Source organism: Camellia sinensis, chromosome 2 (assembly GCF_055761805.1).
Source record: "Camellia sinensis isolate YWXY chromosome 2, ASM5576180v1, whole genome shotgun sequence".
Classification (NCBI taxonomy): Eukaryota; Viridiplantae; Streptophyta; class Magnoliopsida; order Ericales; family Theaceae; genus Camellia; species Camellia sinensis.
This window is the reverse complement of record NC_138962.1, coordinates 189,256,514-189,279,289: the sequence shown is the minus strand read 5'-3', so window position 1 is coordinate 189,279,289 and position 22,776 is coordinate 189,256,514.

The following is a 22,776-nucleotide window of genomic DNA, read 5'->3' as shown; positions in this document are numbered from 1 at the left end:
AACGAAAGGTTGCGTATGGTGTTAGGGATTGATATATTTCACCACTATCGGTGAGTCATGAAATATAAAAAAATAAAAAAATAAAAAGACAAGAAATCAAACGCACACAAAATACAATAATTTATATGATTCATCTTAAAATTAAGACCACATCCCAGATGCAATTTTTCACTATTATAGAATTATAACATACAATCTTTATAAACATAACTCACATTTTAATTAATTTTAAATTATATCATAAACATTACTTTTTGAAAGTAATTTTCAAAACCAGCATTTTTAATAGGGAGACACTTCTCTCTAGTCTATTGTGTGAATTGGAGTATATTGTTGGACATGTGAAATTCATTAATGGTTCTATTTCGATAAACCAAACCATTCAATGTGTAGAGTTCGTCGAATATATCATGTCTGCAAAAAATCACTTTGATCAGTTATCGATAACCCCTTAATCGAAAAATATTTTTGTCAACTGCAAATATGATTTTAAAAATAATTGTTAAATAAAATGTATTCCGATCAAGGAGCTACTGATATCTGATCAACGTGATTTTTTACAAGTGTTACGTTTTATTTCTTGGCAATCCTGTTTGACAAAACTCCTTTCAGTTATATTTATTTTCACACTTCTATTTCAGTAAGGCTATGAGTGTTTAGATGCGAATCCAATCTGAATTGTGTCTTTCAGTGAAGTTTGTGATGCTAATGCTTTCAAGATTGTCACTCGCTGATTATGACGGGGATCGAGCTGCCCGGTCACCCCGAAGCAAAATGCATTCAAAATTGTCTGTCCGCTCGAGCGGACATTGCCCCGCTCGAGCGGAGAATGCTGGGTTTCAGAAGTTTGTCAGGTCTGTAAAAGTACTGAGCTGTGTGATTTTGCGCTCGAGCGGATTCTCTAGCGCTCGAGCGGACCTCTGTTGTATCACGCGCATATTTTGCTGAAGACGCTCGAGCGGGATGTTGGGCGCTCGAGCGGACCGCGCGAACACAGTTTCCGGATTTCAATAAGGATTGGGTTTTCTTTCAAATCTAGGATTACTTTTGGTTTTCTATAAGTAGTTGGTTTTCTCCCAAAACTAGACAACTCCACAATTCCTCCAGATCTTCTTTTTGGATTCTAAGGTTTATATCTGGGGATTTTTTGCTAGTTTTCTTTGATATTTTATTGAGTATTCAACTCATGATTTAAAGAGAGTACATCAAAGGTTTTGTTTGTTCTACAAAAGAGAGAGTTGTTCTTTGGTGGATTCTGAAGAATTCGAGCCTGAAGCTTCGGTAGATTCTGGAGTGGCTCATCGTAAAGACAATTCCGAGGTGAAGACGGGGTTGGAAGAGGCACATAGAGGTTGGTTCAATTAGGCGTGGATTCACTAGGTAATTGAGAGTATACCTGTGTAATTCCTTTAAATCTTCTTAGTGGATTGTTTTGTGGCTGTTGCCCGTGGTTTTTTAATCACAGTTGGAGGTGTCCAATTGTGGTTTTTCCACGTTAAAATCGTTGTGTTGATTTATCTTGATTATTTGATTGGGATTGTTATATACTGCTTAAAATTGTTACATAATCACAAATCAATATCAAGGGGATTTCTAAATTTTTCAATTGGTATCAGAGCAGGTCGTTCTATTTTTTTTTTTTTTTAAAAATTCTTTTAGAACGAGATCTTGTTTGATTTGTGATAATGGATACAATTCGTGAGGGAAATTCTATGGTTCGACCACCCCTACTTGACGGATCCAATTATTCTTTTTGGAAAGCTCGGATGAGATCTTTTTTTAAATCTATTGATAAAAAAGTTTGGCAATCCGTCATGAATGGGTGGACTGAACCAACAATTACCATTGATGGAGTAACTCTCCACAAACCAATTGATAAATGGGACACAATTGATTACCAAAATAGTAGCTGGAATAGTAAAGCTATCAATTCTCTCTTTTGCGTTGTCACATCTGAAGAGTTTAGTCGTATTTGCAATTGTGAAGTCGCAAAAGAGGCTTGGGATATCTTACAAACTATTCATGAGGGCACTCCTTCGGTTAAACACTCAAAACTTCAAAGGCTCACGTCTAGTTTTGAAAACCTTTCAATGAAAGATAATGAGACCTTTGATAAATTTTATGCGAAGTTGAGTGACATTGTAAATTCCAGCTTCAATTTAGGTGAAAAAAATACCAGAATCCAAAGTTGTGGGAAAAATTTTGAGATCCTTACCCGATTGGTTCCAATACAAAGTTACGGCTATTGAGGAGGCTCAAGATGTTGACAACCTCAAGCTGGATCAGTTGGTTGGAAATCTCCAAACTTATGAGGCACATAGGAATTTCAAAAAGAAACAAAAAGATACTATTGCTTATAGTAGTTCTCATAGAGTTGGAGAGAATTCTGATGAGGATTGTGAGATAGATTCCAAGATTACGGCTGCTTTTATTAAACAATTTAAAAAATCTTTTTTGAAAAAGAATCATAATCTTTTGGAATCTACTCATACTCGTAAATCTAAAGGCAAAGATAAACTCAAAATTAATTCTATTGCCAAGAATGAGAAAGGAAAGATACAAGGGAACTCTGAAAGACTCCAATGCTATAAATGCCACGGATTTGGCCACTTTGCTTCAGAATGCCCTACTCGTTTGAAAAAGAAGAAAGCCCTCGCCATCACTTGGGATGATGAATCAGAATCTAATGAAGATGAAAGTGACAATGAAGATCAAGGCGAAAAGGGTCATAAACAATTCCTTGCTTTCATGGCGGCTTCTGAAACTGAAGGACGAATAGAGTATCCGAAGAGCCCGGTTGAGACTGCCACTGATGATAAATCCTCGGGAAGTGAGGATGAAGAGCTTAAGCAAGCTTATGAAAAGCTGTATAAGGAATCTCTTAAGTTATCCAAATTGAATGACAAACTCACAAAGAAACTCAAAGCATGTGAAAGTGAGAATGTCAAACTTAAGGAGGAGATTTTCGAGGCCAGGATTAATGCCATCAAGGTAGCTGATGATCGACAAGTTCTTTGTGCAAAACTATTGACTTGTGAGACAGAGATGAGTGAGCTACTGCAAACCCATGCCATGTATGAAGAAAATATTGAATCTCTCGAAATGTCACAAGTTACTTTGGAAGAACTAATGATCAAGAAAGAGGAAGAGCTTAAGTGTGCTATGGCTACCATTGGTCTTTGGAACAAAGGATCAAAGACTTTGGACAATATCATTGGGTCTCAACAAATTTGTTCTGACAAGAGTGGCATTGGGTTTGGTGGTAAGAAAGAGCAAAAACAGAGTGCTTCTACATCTCATGATACAAGAACTCAAGGAAAGGGAGAACAAAAATTTCAACATAAGGATAGACTTCTCAAACTTCCTAGAGTTGGTAAGGTAAAAGAAAAGAAGGTACACCCTGTTTTTATTTGTCATCATTGTGGTATGCATGGACATATTCGCTCTTATTGTTATAAGCTGCATGGGAGGGTGTATTTGCCTAGACCTAAAAATGGGATGTTGGAAACCAAGTCGAGACGGGTTTCCATTGAAAGAAAAGGGAACCACAACGTCAAGACACTACCCAAGAACCGCAATGCTCACAACTTTGTTCGTACTAAAGCGGTTTGGGTGAGAAAACTTGACTTGTGTTAATTTGCTTTGTCATTTTAGTTTTTGGGTTTCTGTGTGTGTGTGTTTTTTTTTTTTTGTCATTACATGTGTGCTTGTTCGTTTTTTTGTTTTTCTTTGGTTAAACAAAAAAAAAAAAAACCCAAAAAGATTTTCTTTGTATGGTTTTGCAAACTTGAAATTTTTGAGTGTTCCTTGGTGCATATTGGAATTGATGAGAATATCCATTACATGTTAATATATGTGTACTTTCTGTGGTCATTATTCATTTTGGAGTGCATGTTTTTTGATTAGTATGTCTCATTCTGTACACACTCTTGGAATAGCAAATATTGGAGTCTTCCGCCTTAATGATTATTTTTTCTCTATGGACTTCTGGCATTGTATCTTTTGCTTTTCTAGAGGAATTGACCTATACTAGCATATCTTGGGTGATGTTGAGTCTCTTAACCACCTTCCATCTTTTTGCACCTCCACAGCTTTCCCCTCTATTCTTTGCAGTTTAGCCATGAGGAAAAGGCTACCTCAGAGTCACCAACCAGGCCATCCTTATTATATCCATGCTTCTCTGGTTCGGTTTCCATACTCTTGAGCGTGTCAGTCGCCAATGAGTGTGCAAAAGAAAAAGAAAAATAAAAATAAAAAGAAAGAAAAAGATAAGAAGAAAAAAATATGCAAAAGAAAGAAAAAATGTGCAAAAGAAAGAAAGAAAAAAAGAAAAGCATTCATTGATTGAGGGGGAGCCTCCGCCTTTACTCACCAAATACCCCTTGATTCCTAGTGGTTTGACTTTCCTTAGTTGTGCTTAGATTCTCTTGTCGGAGGTCCAACTTTCAGATCACTACCAGGATTGATTCTAGTGTTTGTCGAACTCCAAGAGTCATACACACACTTTTCTCATGGGATCTATGCTTTTCACATAATGCATCACTTTCTTTCATGAGGAATCTTCTACAGACTGTGCACATTGTGTTTACTAGTAATTGTGCTTCTTGGATAGTCTTGTGTGTTTTAAGGTACTAATCTGAAATTCCTTGCTTGCTCCACCATATTATTTTGGTCGTTTTCTTTTTGTTCACTGTTTTCAGTGTCTGTGGTTGCTTTTAGTGAGGGGGATTTTGGTTCATCTTGATTTGGGTTGGTAAGGGAGTTTGGTTTTTCATTGCAAGAGTTTTTTTAGCATGAACACTTTGATATGTTTTGTAAGGGAGATTGGCTATATGTTTTGCATGTTGCTATGCACTGTTTGCCCTTCTTGCATGTTCCTGATATTTACATCCTCATATCATTGCTTGTGTGGTTTATGATCTTGTTTTTGTTGTTTGAGAGTTGTTTTTCATGAGTCTTAGTTTTCATCTCTTCATGTTTTTCATCTCATGTTTCAAGATAGTCATGTCATATGTCTATTGCTTTTTCAAATACTCTTGTAGGACTAATGGTTGTTTTGGAGATTGTGGCACTAATAACTGTTTTGCAGATCATGACCTTGAGAAAGAAGTTGGCTTTTGTTGGATGTAATGGGTTGGGGTGTTTAGGATCTTATTTGTTACGTGTGTTTTGTCACGGCATTGCCAAAGGGGGAGATTGTTAGGTTTTATTTCTTGGCAATCCCGTTTGACAAAACTCCTTTCAGTTGTATTTATTTTCGCACTTCTATTTCAGTGAGGCTATGAGTGTTTAGATGCGAATCTAACCTGAATTGTGTCTTTCAGTGAAGTTTGTGATGCTAATGCTTTCAAGATTGCCACTTCGCTGATTATGACGGGGATTGAGCTGCTCGGTCACCCCGAAGCAAAATGCAAAAATGCATTCAAAATTGCCTGTCCGCTCGAGCGGACATTCCCCCGCTCGAGCGGAGAATGCGGAGTTTCAGAAGTTTGTTAGGTCTGTAAAAGTACTGAGCTGTGTGATTTTGCGCTCGAGCGGATTCTCTAGCGCTCGAGCAGACCTCTGTTATATCACACGCATATTTTGCTGAAGACGCTCGAGCGGGATGTTGGGCGCTCGAGCGGACCGCGCGAACACAGTTTCTGGATTTCAATAAGGATTGGGTTTTCTTTCAAATCTAGGATTACTTTTGGTTTTCTATAAGTAGTTGGTTTTCTCCCAAAACTAGACGACTCCACAATTCCTCCAGATCTTCTTTTTGGATTCTAAGGTTTATATCTGGGGATTTTTTGCTAGTTTTCTTTGATGTTTTATTGAGTATTCAACTCATGATTTAAAGAGAGTACATCAAAGGTTTTGTTTGTTCTACAAAAGAGAGAGTTGTTCTTCGGTGGATTCTGAAGAATTCGAGCCTGAAGCTTCGGTGGATTCTGGAGTGGCTCATCGTAAAGACAATTCCGAGGTGAAGACGGGGTTGGAAGAGGCACAAAGAGGTTGGTTCAATTAGGCGTGAATTCGCTAGGTAATTGAGAGTATACTTGTGTAATTCCTTTAAATCTTCTTAGTGGATTGTTTTGTGGCTGTTGCCCGTGGTTTTTTAATCACAGTTGGTGGTGTCCAATTGTGGTTTTTCCACGTTAAAATCGTTGCGTTGATTTGTCTTGATTATTTGATTGGGATTGTTATATACTGTTTAAAATTGTTACATAATCACAAATCAATATTTAGGGAATTTCTAGATTTTTCAACAAGTATAAAGTACTTGATGAACTCTACATATTAAACAGTTTGAATTATTGAAACGAACCCGTGATAAATTCAAGAGTCTAATAATACATTTCAATCTACACAGTGAAGAGAAGCCTCTTCCTCCTAAGGGATTGTTTGAAATGTCCTAAATAAGTGTATTTTTTATCTTTTTGGACTAAAAAGTTGAGGAAAAAAAATATGAATATTTGGGTTAACTTTTTGACTTTTTACGAAAAAAATGTGTATTAAAAAATTATATAAATAAGTGTGTAGGAGAAGTTAGTGATTAGGCCGTATAGGTTGGACAGTGCAGTCGGCTGGTTAGAAGATGGGAAAAGATTGCCTCCTTTTCGGGTTTTAATTGGACGGTGTTGTTCGACCCGTGGGGGCCCACCATGGGTCTCGTTTTGTTAATCGAAACCATTGAATATGTAGAACTCGTCGAGTACTATATGTTTGTAAAAAAATCAAGTTTATTGAATATCGATAACTATCTGATCGTGTTAATTTTTTTTTGTCAACTGTTAACTATAATACCATCTATTTTTTATACAAAACTGATTTAATCATGTAGTTAGCGATATCCGATAGACGTGATTTTTTACAGGTATATAGTAGTAGACAATTTTTACATATTGAACTGTTCGAATTATTAAAAAGAGACCCGTAGTGGGCCCCCACGAGCCCAATATTACTATCCAACTTAGTGAATATATATATGTATTTTTTTTCCCTTTCACTGCCTTTACTTTGACGTCAGTATCTAAAATAGCGTGGAGTTGATTTATATTTTAATATTATGTATATTAATTTTTTTTATATATTTTTTATAAATAATAATAACTTTTTAACTTTTTTTAATAATTTTTTAATTTTTTTCTAACGACCACGCTACGTAGCTCAAATCCGTGGCTCGAATCTGTGGCTCGACACCAAAACGACGTCGTTTTGGTGTCTTTGTTTTTTTTTTTTTTTTTCTTTTTCCTGGTTTTTGTTGCGGAAGGAAGACGAAGAAAAAGGGTGGAGAAGAAGAGAAGGGAGGAGGAGGAGAAGAAAGGAGGAGGACTGGAGGGGGCATATTCACAGGGGGAGGAGGAGGCGGAGGCGGGGCCGGAGGCGATGGCGGTGGTGCTGCGACGACCGGCGGTGGCGAGGCGACGGCGATGGTGATGGTGATCTCCCCTCCTCCTCTCTCTTTCTCCCTCTCTCCTCCTCTTTCTCTTCTTCCTCTCTTCTCTCCCTCTTCCCTCTTCCTTTTTTCTCCTTTCTCTCTATCACTGTCTTCGAATTCGAGCCATTTTTCGAGCCACAGATTCGAGCTATCAATTTTTTTCCTTTTTCTAAAGATCCCAAACTGCCTAAATATTTTCCTGCAAACCTAGAGTCAATTTAGCCAGCCCAGAGAGACAGCTGGTGACAGACAGCTACACGGTCAAATCCGATTGGCCTCCACTTTCTTTTACTTTTCTTCTTTCTTTCAACTACTAGTGCACCGTGCTATACAAGAAATGAAACTATTTACTCTCTCTCTCAAAATAATGGTCTTTTTTTAAGGAATTTAATTTTTTTTAGTAATATAATTATTACATTTGAAAAAAATTAATTTTTTAAAATTACCGTTTTGATAATATATTTTTTGAGAATATCAATATCATAATTGTACTTTTTATATTATTTATTAATTTAAAAGAAGGGCAAAATAAGAAAATTATATTATTTTTATACTTGATTTTTGAAGAGGGACTAATATTTTGGGACAATGAAAAATGGAATAAGGAACTAATATTTTGGGACAGAGAGAATATATAATTTATGAAAAATTACAAAAAAAAAAAAAAAAAACCTTGAATTTGACTATTATAATAAAATAAATGAATTTTGCATTTTAGATTTAAAGATTTAAATTTTAAATCTTTTATTTCTTTATAATCTAAATTATTTTTCTATTTTTGTTAAGCACAAGCGATGAAAAAATGATATTTTAAACATTTTATATATACATACATTAAGTTTAATGACTAAAATATTCTTTTATGAGTTTTACTTAACGAAAATAGGTAAATTTTAAATTAAAAGCAAATCAAAAGACTAGGGTCTAAATTGACAAAATTAAAAATTAGAAATTTATTTTATTACAAAACTCAAACCCTAAAAAAAAAAAATTGTAATTGCCTCTAAATTTATTTAGGTAAATTACACTTACCACTCTTAAAATTTGGAGAAAAAATAATTATTCTCACAATTTTAACATAATTACATTAATTTCTCTCAAGATTTTAATTCACATACAAGTTGCAATCTTTTTCATCAATAATTCATTTGTCATATAGACAAAAAAAAATTATATTATCATCTCTTTTCTACTAAAATGTAAGGTAAATTACACTAATTTCCCTTGATTTTTGATAAAAATACAATCACTCCCATAAGTTTGACATAATTACATTAACTTCCTATAGAAAGGTTAAAATGATCAAAACTAAGATGATGGGTAGACACATAAATAAACAAAGATAAATATATATATATATATATATTTTGGCGACTAAATATTTCTTTTGGGCAACTAAATTTTTAGTCGCCAATTGGCGACTTTCGGCGACTAAAAAAATTAGTTGACAATTCTTTTACTGACAATTAGTCAATGACCAAATGGGTGATCAAGAATTTTAGTCGGCAAAAATCTTTGGAGACTAAAAAATGACTTTTGGAGACTAAAAATTTGGTGGCCAAAAGTGTAATTTGTTGTAGTGATAGCAAATCTCACCATTTGATATATATGTATAATCAGGATTAAAGACATTGTTTCACTTAAATTGCTATAGAAAAGATAGATTGAGTAATTTAAATGAGAATATATATTGTGGTAAAGTGGTTTGGAAATACTCTTGAACCCAGTTAGACGCTCTTGATCCTCTGATTGCTACTTGAAAAAGGGATGAACACTCCGGTCGATGGTGCCGGAATTAGTACTCTAACGGACAAGTCAGTACCCTCTCAAATTTACTTCTATCTCAAGTTATCTTTGTTATTTTCGCATACCTCTCTTTGGCTGACATTCTTTCATTTTTATATTACGTCTGGGCCCAAGGGTCAGGCCCACTCTTGACCTTGCACATAATTATTTAGTCAGCCTTCCAGTTAAGTGTCGGCTCTCGTTCGGCTTCTTATATGGCTAATTCGTATACTCGGCTTCATGAGCTCCTAGTCAGGGCCCAATTGTCTTCGGCCTAATGTCTCAACAGGATGGCTCGGCCTTTCTTCCTCATTGATTTTATTCGGTCTCCACAATTGCCCCCTCGAACATCCGACTAATACTAGTTGGTCAGCATGTTTGGTTTTGCATGTCGAAAGTCCAAAATACGGCGCTCGCACTTCTTCCAATACTGAAGCGTCAGAATGAACACGATTTAGAAATCATTATATCTTTCCGCCCCTTTGTATGCGTTGCTCATTTAATGCGATATGAAACTACGCTGTCCCTTCGAATATTTTTTGAATGTGCAAGGCTTTCTGGTTATCTCACAGTACCATTCCTTCTTCACGACCTTTGCGATTTCTGTCTGCTCCCCACTGTCCTTCTCTCTCTAACCTGTAAGTTCTTCTCCTCTTTGTATTTCTTCCTCATTCCAGCTCCCATTTTCTTGTTCATTTTTAGTTAGCATATTTTCTATTCCGATTTGAATGGTGAAACACTTGAAAGCTCTCATTTATGTGGACCGTGTTTCCGCCTTTCGTTGCCATTTCTCAATTCCATATGACGTCCATTTGTCTCTCGTGGCAGACAGCGTAGTTGACATGGAGAGGACTGATGTGAGTACGATCATCTTTTCCCTCCTGTCAATTGTTGAGGGCGGAGTCCGTTTTCCCTTTCACCCGTTTTTGAGGGCCATTCTTCGTTATTGGGGTTTACTCCCTTCACAGCGAAACGTAAATTTTTACCAAATTATAATGGGCGTAATATAATTAAATCGCCGACTTAGGATTAACCTAGGAATCCCTGCTATTCGGCACTGTTATGCCTTGGCGAAATTTTTCGTTCGGCAGTGACGCTACTTTCTCAGGGCCAAGGACACTGGTCACCATTTGGTGACTATGCTTGCCAGCTTTGGTAAGCGTGTTGACGACGTCATGGTCGTCGTCCAAGGCAACTGGGAATTCGGCTAAGGCGAAGATTGCCTGAACCCTGTGCTTAGACAAAAAGGCAAACCAGGTGGCCATATAGACCCATTTCTCTTTCGTTTGCGCATTCTGCATGTTTATTCGGCTTCGATTCCATGTACTCATCTTTTCATTTGTGCAAGTAACGATCTGAAGAAAGCACTCACTTCGGTCAACAAAACTGTGCTTGAGCAAGTCAAAACTGCACTCAAATTCTTCGGCCGTCCAAACCTTCAAAAGCAAGGGCGGCCTGCCCACGTGTTACTACGATACGACCCAACATATTCGACTTTTTCGACTGCGGATCATATCCCAATTCCAAGGGGTGAACAACATCTTACAGCGCTTATCTTCCCAACCTTCAAGAGCCTTAGGGACATCGGCCTTGAGGGTTCAAATTCAGACCCAGGCGGTGAAGTCGGCGATCAGGTCGGTGAGTAGCCGAGCCGGTCGAACTCAGACAGGTCTGAGGGTCGCTTAGGGGAGGAAGTTGATGCAACTTTTAATTTGGCTTTTGAAGAAGTCAACTTTAACCTTTCATTCACCTCAGGCCGACTTGAAACATCTTCTTTAGAAGACGACATTTTTGCCAATTTAAGAGATTTACCTGTCACAGATCCAGAGAACATGGTTGGAGAATCGCTCGTGCAAATGGCTAGAAGGAAAAACGCCGAAAAGATGGCAGCCCAAAAGAGGACTGAAGCTGCTAGATCAGTATCTCCATCGACTGTTCCTGTTGAGGAAGAAGAACGAGAAACTGTTGTGGCCGACTCGATCGTTGAACAACAGTCGAGCGATTTAGGCGCCGAACAAAAGAGGGAGAAATGCCCCGCCGAGATAGAGGCCAAGTCTCCTGAAGAGTTAACCGATAAATGGCTTTGACTAGAAGAGTCCTAAGACTTGGCGGTGCCGTTTATCATCCAACCTAGAATGAAGAATGCCCTGGTTTCTGCCGATGCGTTGGTTATGAAAGATCCCATTGTGGCCCTAAGCGTGGCTTCATCAATTTCCTTGCCGATGGACAAGGCCGCGTTCCATGCAGAACCGGACGTGGTTTCAATAGCATTAGCTGTGCAATCGGCGATATTGGTACGTAATTGCCAAACTCCATACTCAATTTCTTTTATATGTCGACTAACTCACCCATGTTTTGTTTCAGACGACGTGTAGAATCGCAGAAATCGGTCGCCGTCACTATGACATCGTCGAGCAAATCGACGTACTTAAAACCGAGTTTGAAACCGAAAAGGGAAAAGCTAAAGAGTCACTAGCCGGGTTAGCGGTGGTGTCTCTTAGAGACGAGTCTGAGGCTAAAAAGACAGAAGAGGAGCGAGCGAAGGCCATCACTGAAGAAGAAAAAGCCAAACGTACCGATCTACTCCGGGTGGCCGCTGAGGAAAAGGGCGAATATGAATGATAATGCGCTCAAGTTGGCTAAAGAGGCGATCATGAAACTAGAGACTGATTTGGAAAAATCAAACAAGGAAAAAGAACTCACCGACTCAGAGATTTCCAAGGCGTTCGATATCGGAGAGAACGCGGCCATAGAGAAGTACGTGGAGGAGGTATTGAAGTTTGAGAATCGAGGCTTCAAACACAGCTAGCTTAAAGCCCTGGCGGCCGCTAATGTGACATTAGAGCAGCCGATTCCATGTGAACAGCTAAAGACTGAGCCGTCGAAGTCTGACCCCGAAGAATAAATAGTGTTTGTGTAATTTCGCTTTATGTTGGGTATCCTCTGTATGTAGTTTTTGTAGGTTTTTGCTCATTTTGTTCAGAGGTCATTCGTAGGGAAGTTTTCATGTATAACGTGACGGTTGTTTGTATTCAATTTATTAATGAAAATTGTCTTTTTGTCTCGCCTTTTTGTCTCCATTTTGTATTTGCTAATGCAAATTAGTGGCTAAATAGGACAATGTAGCGTAATTCGGCACTAAATCTACCCTTGCCCATTTGGACATGTCATTACAGAGCCGAATAAAACATATGACCCAATGCTAAGCTCGTCTGGCCAAGTGGGGCAGCGTATCGTGATTCGGCTATAATATAAGTTGCCAAATAGATTCATATATCTGCCCTTGCCCTATTTGGACATGTCGTTCCAGAGCCGAATAAAACATATGGCCCAATGCTAAGCTCGTCTGGCCAAGTGGGGCAGTGTATCGTGATTTGGCTATAATATAAGTTGCCGAATAGATTCATATATCTACCCTTGCCCCATTTGGACATGTTGTTCTAGAGCTGAATAAAGCATATGGCTCAATGCTAAGCTCGTCTGGACAAGTGGGGCAGCGTATCGTGATTCAACTATATTATAAGTTACCGAATAGATTCATATATCTGCCCTTGCCCCATTTGGACATGTCGTTCCAGAGCCGAATAAAACATATGGCCCAATGCTAAGCTCGTATGGACAAGTGGGGCAGCGTATCGTGATTCGGCAATAGTATAAGTTGCCGAATAGATTCATATATCTGCCCTTGCCCCATTTGGACATGTCGTTCCAGAGTCGACGACCGACGCGAGGTTAACTGTGGGGCGCATCGAAAATGGTGCATTCGTAATTAATAAATGAGGTACCTAGTATTTAAGAGGTCTTAGGTGTCGTGGAACAGATCTGGCACAAACGACAAAAGGGGTAGTCGATAATTTGAGAATGAGCAAAAACTTGAGTGTGGACGGTGGTCGTGAGCGGGGCCATAGATGTCTCAAAGATTATTTTTCAATAGTAAAGGAGAAGTAAGAAGCTTAGCGGAACTGGACGCTAAAATGCATCGCGCTGCTAGGGGCGAAGCTCAGAGAATAAGAAATGTGACAACAGAGGGGAGAGAGAGACGTCGAAACCTTATCTATTTGTGTTCGTTTTGAGTGCTCGAAGTCTTTGGTGGATTACCTTGCCTTTGAGCCTTGAAACCTTATTTGTTTTGTGCACTGTTTTGGACCAAAAGCTTATTGTTTCAAGTCTGGAAGAGTAGGTGGCTTGTCGGCCAGCCCCATAGGTTGTTGGCCTTGGCTTATGCTTGTCGGCTACCAGTGGTGGCCGACGGCCATTAGTCTCTTTTTCCAGATATTTGTTGACAACTGTGCCAGCTGTTGCATACTGAGTTGCATCTTCATATACGTATATGGTAGGATGTTCCTAAGCTCAAGACTTGTTTATCTATATATAGGAGGGTTCCTCCCCCATTTTGGAGGGTTAGAAAAATTAGAGCAAAAATATCTCTCTCTCTCTCTTGATATTTTGAACATTTTTGCTCACAAGTCCTTAGCTTTTGCATATCAACCCTTAACCAAACACTCTCACCTTTGGGCTGAGATTACTTGGAGTTTTGTTTAAGGTCTAGAAGGAGGTTTGAGCTTGAATTTGTGCTTATTTTGTGCTTTGCTTCAAAGCAAAAGGAGGAGTTCATGTCATCAGTAGCCAACCGTCCACCAGTGGTAGCTGACCGGCCACCATTGGTAGCCGACAGGCCCCCTGACGGCCACCAATGAAATTTGCATAGTGTGTTCCTAAGGTGGAGCAGAGGTATTTTGGAAGTTAGTAGCTTTTTTGGTGTTCAGATGTGCAAACAAACGCATTTAGCAGCAAGGCAGTGCCTTTTCATGTGGAAACCAAGCGTGTGCATGAGCCTCCCTCACATTTCAAGCTTATTTAGTGTTTAAATATGTAATTTGAATGCGTGTTATGATCAATTAGTTGTAGCTAATTAAGTGTTGTAAATAATTAGTTAGTTTAACTAGTTATTTAGTTTCAGTTGGTAATAATTAGTTAACCAGAATAGTTAATTATTTTCAAGGTTTGTAATAATTAATAGCTTAATTAACGTAGCTAGTTGGTTAGCTTATTGATTCGGACCCTCCTTCGCGAGGGCGTAATGTTGTAATAAAGTGTGTGTGCGTGCGTATGTGTATGTTGAATACGTGTTTAATCGCATGTTGTTCAAATCGATTCATATGCCATATTTAGTAGCCGAGCCTATTAATTGCATATTGCATGCGTTTCCTTAGACATCTTGTATAGTTAGGATCATGCATCTTTCTAACTAGTTTTTGTTTTGGCTTGGAGTACTCGGTGAATTTTATGCTTTAGCATACTTGCATAAGTGTAATTGCCACATTGCCATGATTCGCATGCTTGCCATAAGGCTATGTGCTTAAATGCTTAACTGCATGAATGCCTGTGGATGAAGGCTTGTCATTTGAATTGGAACGATTCAACGAATATAAGTTTTAAGCCCACTTTGTTGTGGCAAATCCTATTTTAAGCCGACTAAGTTTGGTGGTAAAACCCGCATCTTTAAGCCCACTTAGGTGGCAAACTCAAACCATTTTCGCAAACAAACATGAGTTGAATTATTCCAAGTCTTGCGAACTAGTCTATATTTGCTTGTGCGCATCACATAGTAAGCTAGTTTAATAACCGGAATAAGCACACATAATGTTTATAAAAAATCATATCATGATTAGTAGAGGCCAATCTTTGATCGGGCGAGCGGGAATGCTCAATTCATGACCTTCCCCTCTCGTACCTAAGTTCCCGAGCCGAGGCAACTTTGGTGATGACGGACACGTAGCCTTTGGCACGAGTCAGGGTTTCCTAAATTTCTTCAAAAATAAAACATTTAGGTGGCGACTCTGTATTTGGAAAAGTAACCCAATTTTGGCATTATTTGATTTAAAATCAATTTTTCAAAACGATTTGTCGGATTTGGACTCTTTGGTGTTTATCAGTTTCACATTGCACTTGTGAGACTAGATTCAGAACCACGAGAGTCCGAACTGTGAGGCCTTTCTTTTCAAACCTTTTCAAAAGGTGGGGCGCGAGAAAAAAGTCGAGTCCACAGTCCCCTAGAAGAAGTGAAGTAGCGAAATCCCCCAAAAATGGGGCACAACAACGAGGGGGTTCAAAGACCGCGAGTGGGCATGTCGTTGTGCGAAGTGAGCCGAGCAGATCGCCGCACCTGTTGAGCTTTTCGATCTTTATTGGGAATAAACCAATGACCGAAACGGACTCAATAGTTCGTGGTCCTAATGTGGCAGTGGAATTCACGCGGCAAATATTCTCGCCAAAGGTGTAGCAATCGTTTGTCGACCGAGGTGATTACGAGGTTTTCAGGGATGGTATATATGGGGCGATCCGAGGACTTTACAACACATAAGAAGTCAGTATGCGCCTGCACGCGGCGAACAGAGAGCTTGAGCAAAAGGACGGGCGCATTCGGGACTTGGAGCGCCGCACGGAGAAGGTAGAGAGTGAGCTAAAAAAGGCCAAGGCAGCTGAGACACAGTCGACGTGTGCCACGAACCCGATTCTCACGGACAGAGTCAACCAGTGCCTGCTGGATCATGCTATAGCCGAGGCCGGTAGAGAAACGACAAACATGTTCGCCAAAGAGGCTATAAGAACTCGGGCCTATGAAGAAGGCTTTTTTTACGGCCGAAAAATCGACATTGAAAAGACTAAGGAAAAATTGGCAGAAAACATTTGTCGATGCGAGAACCGCGGCTTCAAGCACGGATGGGTTCGGGCTTTACAAGCAGAGAGCGTCAACTCAGCATCGGTACAAGTTTCCCTTCGAGGCTTTTGATGCTAAAAAGACGGACAATGAAGAAGAAGGCGCCGAACCGGAAAAAACCTAAATATTGTACTTTTAATTCTAGTAGGACTCATGTACTAGCAAGAGGAAGCCATGTTAGTTGAAATAAATATTCATTGTTCTTGCGTCTTATCAATCAATGCCTTTTTGTGTTTCATTGCTATTTTATTGCTCTTAGCTTGTATCTTTTGAACCGCGTATTTATTAGCTCTCGCAAATTGACTACTTTGTTTAGGCAACATACTTATTTGAAAAGTCCTTTCAGCTGGAGTTTTATTCGGCCCAAATGTGAACATGCACGAAGGTACTCCGAATCTGCAGTTTTATTTATGACCAATCGTGATATCCACGAAGGATGCTCTGAATTCAGAGGCTTATTCGGCCTAAACGTGAACATGCACGAAGGGCGCTCCGAATCCGGAGTCTTATTTATGGCCAATCGTGATATCCATGAAGGGTGCTCCGAATTTGGAAGCTTATTCGGCCCCAACATGAACATGCACAAAGGGCGCTCCGAATCTGAAGTCTTATTTATGGCCCAATCATGATATCCACGAAGGAGTGCTCTGAATTCGGAGGATTATTCGGCCCAAACGTGAACATGCACGAAGGGCGCTCTGAATCCAGAGTCTTATTTATGGCCAATCATGACATCCACGAAGGGCGCTCCGAATTCGGAGGCTTATTTGGCCCCAACCTGAACATGCACAAAAGGCGCTCCAAATTCGGAGGCTTATTCGGCCTAAATGTGAACATGCACGAAGGGCGCTCCGAATCTGGAGTCTTATTTTATGGCCAATCATGATATCCACAAAGGGCATTTCGAATTTGGAGGCTTATTCGGCCCAAACGAGAACATGCACGAAAGGCGCTCCGAATCTGGAGTCTCATTTATGACCAATTGTGATATCCACGAAGGGCGCTCCGAATTCAGAAGCTTATTCAGCCCAAACGTGAACATGCACGAAGGGCGCTCTGAATCCGAAGCCTTATTTATCATTCAACCATTTTTTATGAGATGACGATAAAAAAGGCATATTGCATTGCGAAATACGTAGATGCGTACATGTTAGTATAGCAGCAAAAATAAAAAAAAAATGAACTGGCATGTCATACAAGTTAGCTTAATGATAAAATTTACGCAAGTGGGTTGAATTTTAGGGGCACAATAAACTTATGTCAACCATGTCTGAGAGCCGATACGCCCTCGTTCTGGCAATTGAATCAATTTGGTAAGGATTGTCCTAGTTGTGGCCTAATTTACTGTCTGCCGGATTCTTAATAGCAAGAAGCACTTTCTTGAGGACCAGTTCTCTAGGTGTATAATGATGCAACTACACACGCTGGTTATACGACTTGGCGAGCTGCAGCTGATATCGCGCCATACACGCAAGAGCACGATCTCGGCACTCTTCAATCAAAGTCAGATCTAAGGCCAACATCATGTCATTACGTCCCATATCAAAAATCTTGGATTTGAGTGTGGGCAGGCCGATTTCAAGAAGGATAATAGCCTGTGTCCCAAAGCACAAAGCAAACGGCATTCCTCAAGTAGATCACCTCGGAGTGATGCGATGAGCCCACAATACGCTAGACAACTCTTCAACCCATTTGCCCTTGGCCTTTTCCAATCGTTTCTTGATGCCGTCTAGGATCACTTTGTTAGAAGCCTCAGCTTAGTCGTTGATTTACGGGTACGCCGGTGAAGAAAAGTAGGGTTGGATACCGTATGTATCGCATAACTCCCGATAGACGCCACAATCGAATTTCGTGTCGTTATCGAATACAAGTGCTCTCGGTATGTCGAATTGAGCTATAATGTTTTTTCATACAAAGCGCTTAACATCGACATCTCAAATATGTGTTAATGCCTCTACTTCGACCCACTTTGTAAAATAGTTTGTTGGGACGATCATGAATCGTTTGTTTCCCAGAGCCCGCAGTAACAGTCCAACGATGTCAAGTCCCCATTGAGCGAATGGCCAAAGACTAGTAATGGAATTTAACTCTTCGGCGGGAAGATAAGTTAATGGGGAGAACTTTTGGCACTATTCGCCTTTTTTTACGTAGTTTTCGGCATTAGTACGCATGGTCGGCCAATAATACTCTTGCGTTACAGCTTGGTAGGCCAATGAGCATCCTCCAGAGTGGGCACCGTAACTACCCTCATGTATTTCGGCCAAGAATTCCTCGATTTTGTCTGGATGAACACATTCCAGATACGCTAATTGGAATGCTTACTACGCCTGCCCCGCTGCCACGCTAATTGGATGATCCATCATAATACATTTGTCAAATGACTCCAATATATATTCGCCAGTCGGGTTTTGGTTGGTGGGCTTGATCGGACTTGAAGTCGGCATGGCATCCCGTGAACTCGGCTACAAAGTCGGCAAGCACCTACCCCTTAGTGGCCGTTCGGGGCAAAAACTGGATATCATACTGGCTGAGTTCCAAAGCCCATTTAGAGACTCACCCCGATGCTTCCGCTACGGAGCACTGATCGGAGAGGATAGTCCGTTAATACCCCTATGTATGAGCCTAAAAATAATGTATCAACTTTCTTGCAGCCACTACAAGAGTAAGGATGAGCTTTTCCAGTGGTAAGTATCGTATTTCGGCGTCGACCATTGCCATGCTTACATAGTAAATTGGTCGCTGCTCCCTGAGTTCTTCATTTAGTAACACAACGCTGACTGCCCGGTCGGATATCATTAGATACAAGATGAGCGAATCGCCTGGCGATGGGGTTGCCAAGAGTGGCGCTAAACAGAGATAAGTTTTCAAGTCGTCCAGCACGGCCTCGCACTCGGGGGTCCATTGGAATGCTTTACTCTGCCGAAGTGTGCGAAAAAATGGTTGGCAGCGATCTGAGAAACAGCTGATAAACTTATTGAGAGCAGCGGCCATTCCCATCAACTTCTGAACTTCTTTGACCGACTGAGGGGAGCTGAGTTCTAGAATTGCTGTGATCTGCCTTGGGTTGGCCTCTATTCTGTGATGGTTGGCAATATAGCCAAGAAACTTGCCGGATCCAATGCGGAATGCACATTTTGAGGCGTTCAGTTTCATCTTGTACTTTTGAAGAACGCTGAAAGTCTCTGCTAAATCGACTAAATAGGCATGCTTTTCCTTGGATTTTACCACCATGTCATCAATGTATGCTTCCATGGTGCGGCCGAGTTGTTCCATAAACATAGTGGTAACCAACCTCTGGTAGGTTGCCCTTACATTCTTTGGCCCGAAGGACATGACCTTGTAGCAATAGGTTCCCCTTGGGGTGAGGAATGCGATCTTTTCTTGATCCTCCGATGCATGGCAATTTGGTGATAACCCCTGTAGGCATCCAAGAAGCTCATGCGTTAATGATGTGTCGTTGCGTCTACAAGTTGGTTGATTATAAGAAAAGGAAAATAATCCTTAGGACAAGCCTTGTTCAAATCCGTGAAATCCACACAGACGCGTCAAGATCCATTCTTCTTCTTTACAACCATGGTATTGGACAACCACGTGGGATAAGTTACTTCACGAATTGCCCTGGCATCAAGCAACCTGTTAACTTCATTAACAACGGCCGATGCATGCTCCGCGACTGATCGCCGACTTTTCTGAATAATTGGTTTGAATTTTGAATCGACGTTTAAACGATGCTAGGCCACATCTGGATCCACTCCTGGCATTTCGTATGGTGTCCATGCAAACACGTTGAGATTGCCGAGTAAGAAGGAAACCAACTCACGCCTATCAACTTCGTTCAGGGAAGTGCCGATCATGAAGAATTTGTCAGTGCTCCCATTGATTTCAATCCGATCAAGGTCTTTAGTTGCCTTCTTGCTAGGGATTTTCCCAATGTCCTTGAGACTCTCTTGATTCGATACTTCAATCGTGTTCACTTGCAGTTCCTTTGGCCTTTTTGCAGCAGCAATAAGATATCATGCCTGTGCCAATTTCTGAGAGCCCCGAATTTGCTCAATGCCATATTCAGTTAGAAAGTGAAGTAGTTTATGGTAGATGCTTGGCACAGCTTGCATAGCGTGCAACCAATTCCTTCCCATGATAAGATTGTATGGTGACGGGAGTTTGACAACTAGAAACTCCACGTTGACTGATTTGGTACCCGCCAGTACTGATAGTGTGATCCTTCCCAAGGGATACTCGGGGTTGGCGTTAAAGCTGAATAATGGGTAATTAGTCTGTAATAGATTTGATGCAGTGAAGCCGAGTTTAACGAACGTCTTATAATACATTATTTCTGAGGTGCTTTCTTGATCGATAAGAACATGCTCGACTGTAAATTGGTTCACGGGTAGCTCGACGACGAGGGGATTAGCATGGGAGAGAGTTACTCCATCTAGGTCGGTGTCGTCGAAGCTGATCTTGCCAGTTTCATGGGGGCCGTTTGGTTGGTGTGATCGGCTTGGATAGGCTAGGTTACAATTGAATTGTATATACTTGGGCTGATGATGGTAGGCTGTATATCATGTGAATTACACTGAGTGGAGGTGAATCCGGCCATAGAGCTACCGTGTTCGATGGATTATTCTTTCGGACAAGTTGCGCCAGCCGACCATCTTGCACTAATTCCTCCAGGTGGTCCTTCAGTACAAAACAGCTGTCAATGTCGTGGCCATGGTCCTTATGATATTCGCACCACCTATCCCTTCTCTTAGTATCAGGGGGCCCCATCATCTTGGACGGCCACTTAAAAAATGAAGATGCTGGACTTTTGGTAGGATCTTACTGATCGGCTCCGCCAATTCCGTATACTTCTTGTCCGAACGTCTAGTGCACCTGCTATCCACTCGATACTGTTCGTTCGAACGATGCGAACACTGCCTGCTTGATCGGCGAGAGTCACGCTAGTTGTCTCATTTAGCCTGAGTCCCAAGTTCAGGGCTCCTTGGTGGCACAGCACTTATCGGCTAAACTAGACTAGATGAAGCCGATTTAGCGACTTTCTGTCCGCCCTTGACCTGCAGGGCATCATCTTCCATCTTACAGTACTCCTCAACCTTCTTCAGTAGTGCCCAGACTGTTTTAGGAGGCTGTCTGGTCAACTAACTGCGGACAGGACTATCGGGATGTAACCCCATCTTAACTGCGGTAATAGCCATGGAATCATTGCAAGCATCATTTACCAAGTTGAAACACTCCCAATAGCGTGCCGAATACTCACGGAATGTCTCTTCTGGTTTAATTTGTATCACCTAGAGAGAGTCGGCTTGCTTTGGCTAAACTTCGTTGGTGATGAATCTTGCCCTGAAGGATTTTTGGAGCTGATGAAAGCTTCTTATTGACGCTGACTCCAATTTATAGTACCATCTGACTGCCAACGGTCCCAAGCTACTTGGAAACATTCGACACATGAGGGCTTCATCATCAGCATGTAACGTCATTGCTTGTTTATAGTGACGAATGTGATCTATGGGGTCTGATTGTCCGTCATACAGGGTGAATGTCGGTGCTTTGAATTTTTTAGGTAGCACAGTTCTTGCAATGCATCGTACGAAAAGGCCATGCCTGTCCTCTTAATCCGAACCATCACTTTCTTTCCCTCGTCTATATCGTACATACGGACTTCTTTCGGATGAGCTCAATACACCAACTTGCCCCTTCTTTCTAGGTTCCTGAGATAGCGAGTTGCAATCATTAGCACTATCATGTCTTTGAAGTCGACGTCGTCGATCATCCTTTTTTTCCGAGGATCGACGCCGGTCATGACATGTGGCCTGTTAGGATTTGGCTAACTCCAGGGCCAATTCCTTATATAAGCGTTCGTTCTCAGCCATCATATCTTCTAGACGATGTTCGTTTCGTTTTGCTTGATCCATGATCATCTACACAGTCTCCTGCACAAAAGTTGAGGATGAGGTTTGAGCTACTGGGTCGTAGTTCAGGGCCCTTCGCGCGGTGATATTCTTCGGTCCAAGCATGTTCCTTAGAGTAATGTCATCTCTTGGTGTAACATCGTCAGCAACTATCGAAGAATCATCTGTCACACCTACCATGGACGCACTTGAGTATTCCCACAGACGGCGCCAATTGTGGTAAAGTGGTTTGAAAATACTCTTGGACCCGAATAGACGCTCTTGATCCTTTGATTGCTACCTGAAAAAGAGATGAACACTCCGGTCGGGGGTGCCGGAATTAGCACTCCAACAGACAAATCAGTACCCTCTCAAATTTACTTCTATCTCAAGTTATCTTCATTATTTTCACATAGCTCTCTTCGGCTGACATTTCTCCCTTTTTATATTACGTCTGGGCCCAAGGGTCGGGCCCACTCTTGGCCTTGCACATAATTATTTAGTCGGCCTTCTAGTTGAGTGTTGGCTCCCGTTCAGCTCCTTATATGGCCGATTCGTATACTCGGCTTCATGAGCTCCTAGTCAGGGCTCAATTGTCTTCAGCCTGATGTCTCAGCCAGATGGCTCGACCTTTCTTCCTCATTGATTTTATTCGTCCTCCACACACACACACACACACACACACATATATATATATATATCTTTAAATGCAAGCTCCACTATCTAATGTGTATAATTAAAATAATTTTCTGTGTAATTTATTATGTGGTTAGTTCTACAATTAGTTATGTGTTCCTAGACTTAATTAATATAAATTTTAAGGAACCGATTTCTCAATTCTCAAATTTTTGTATCTTATATGTTATTTCAAAAGACGTTCGGTTATTGGATTATATCTCAAAATTTTTATATTTTAAGATTCTCTATTTAAAAAATTGTGAGAATTTTATGCAAGAGTATTA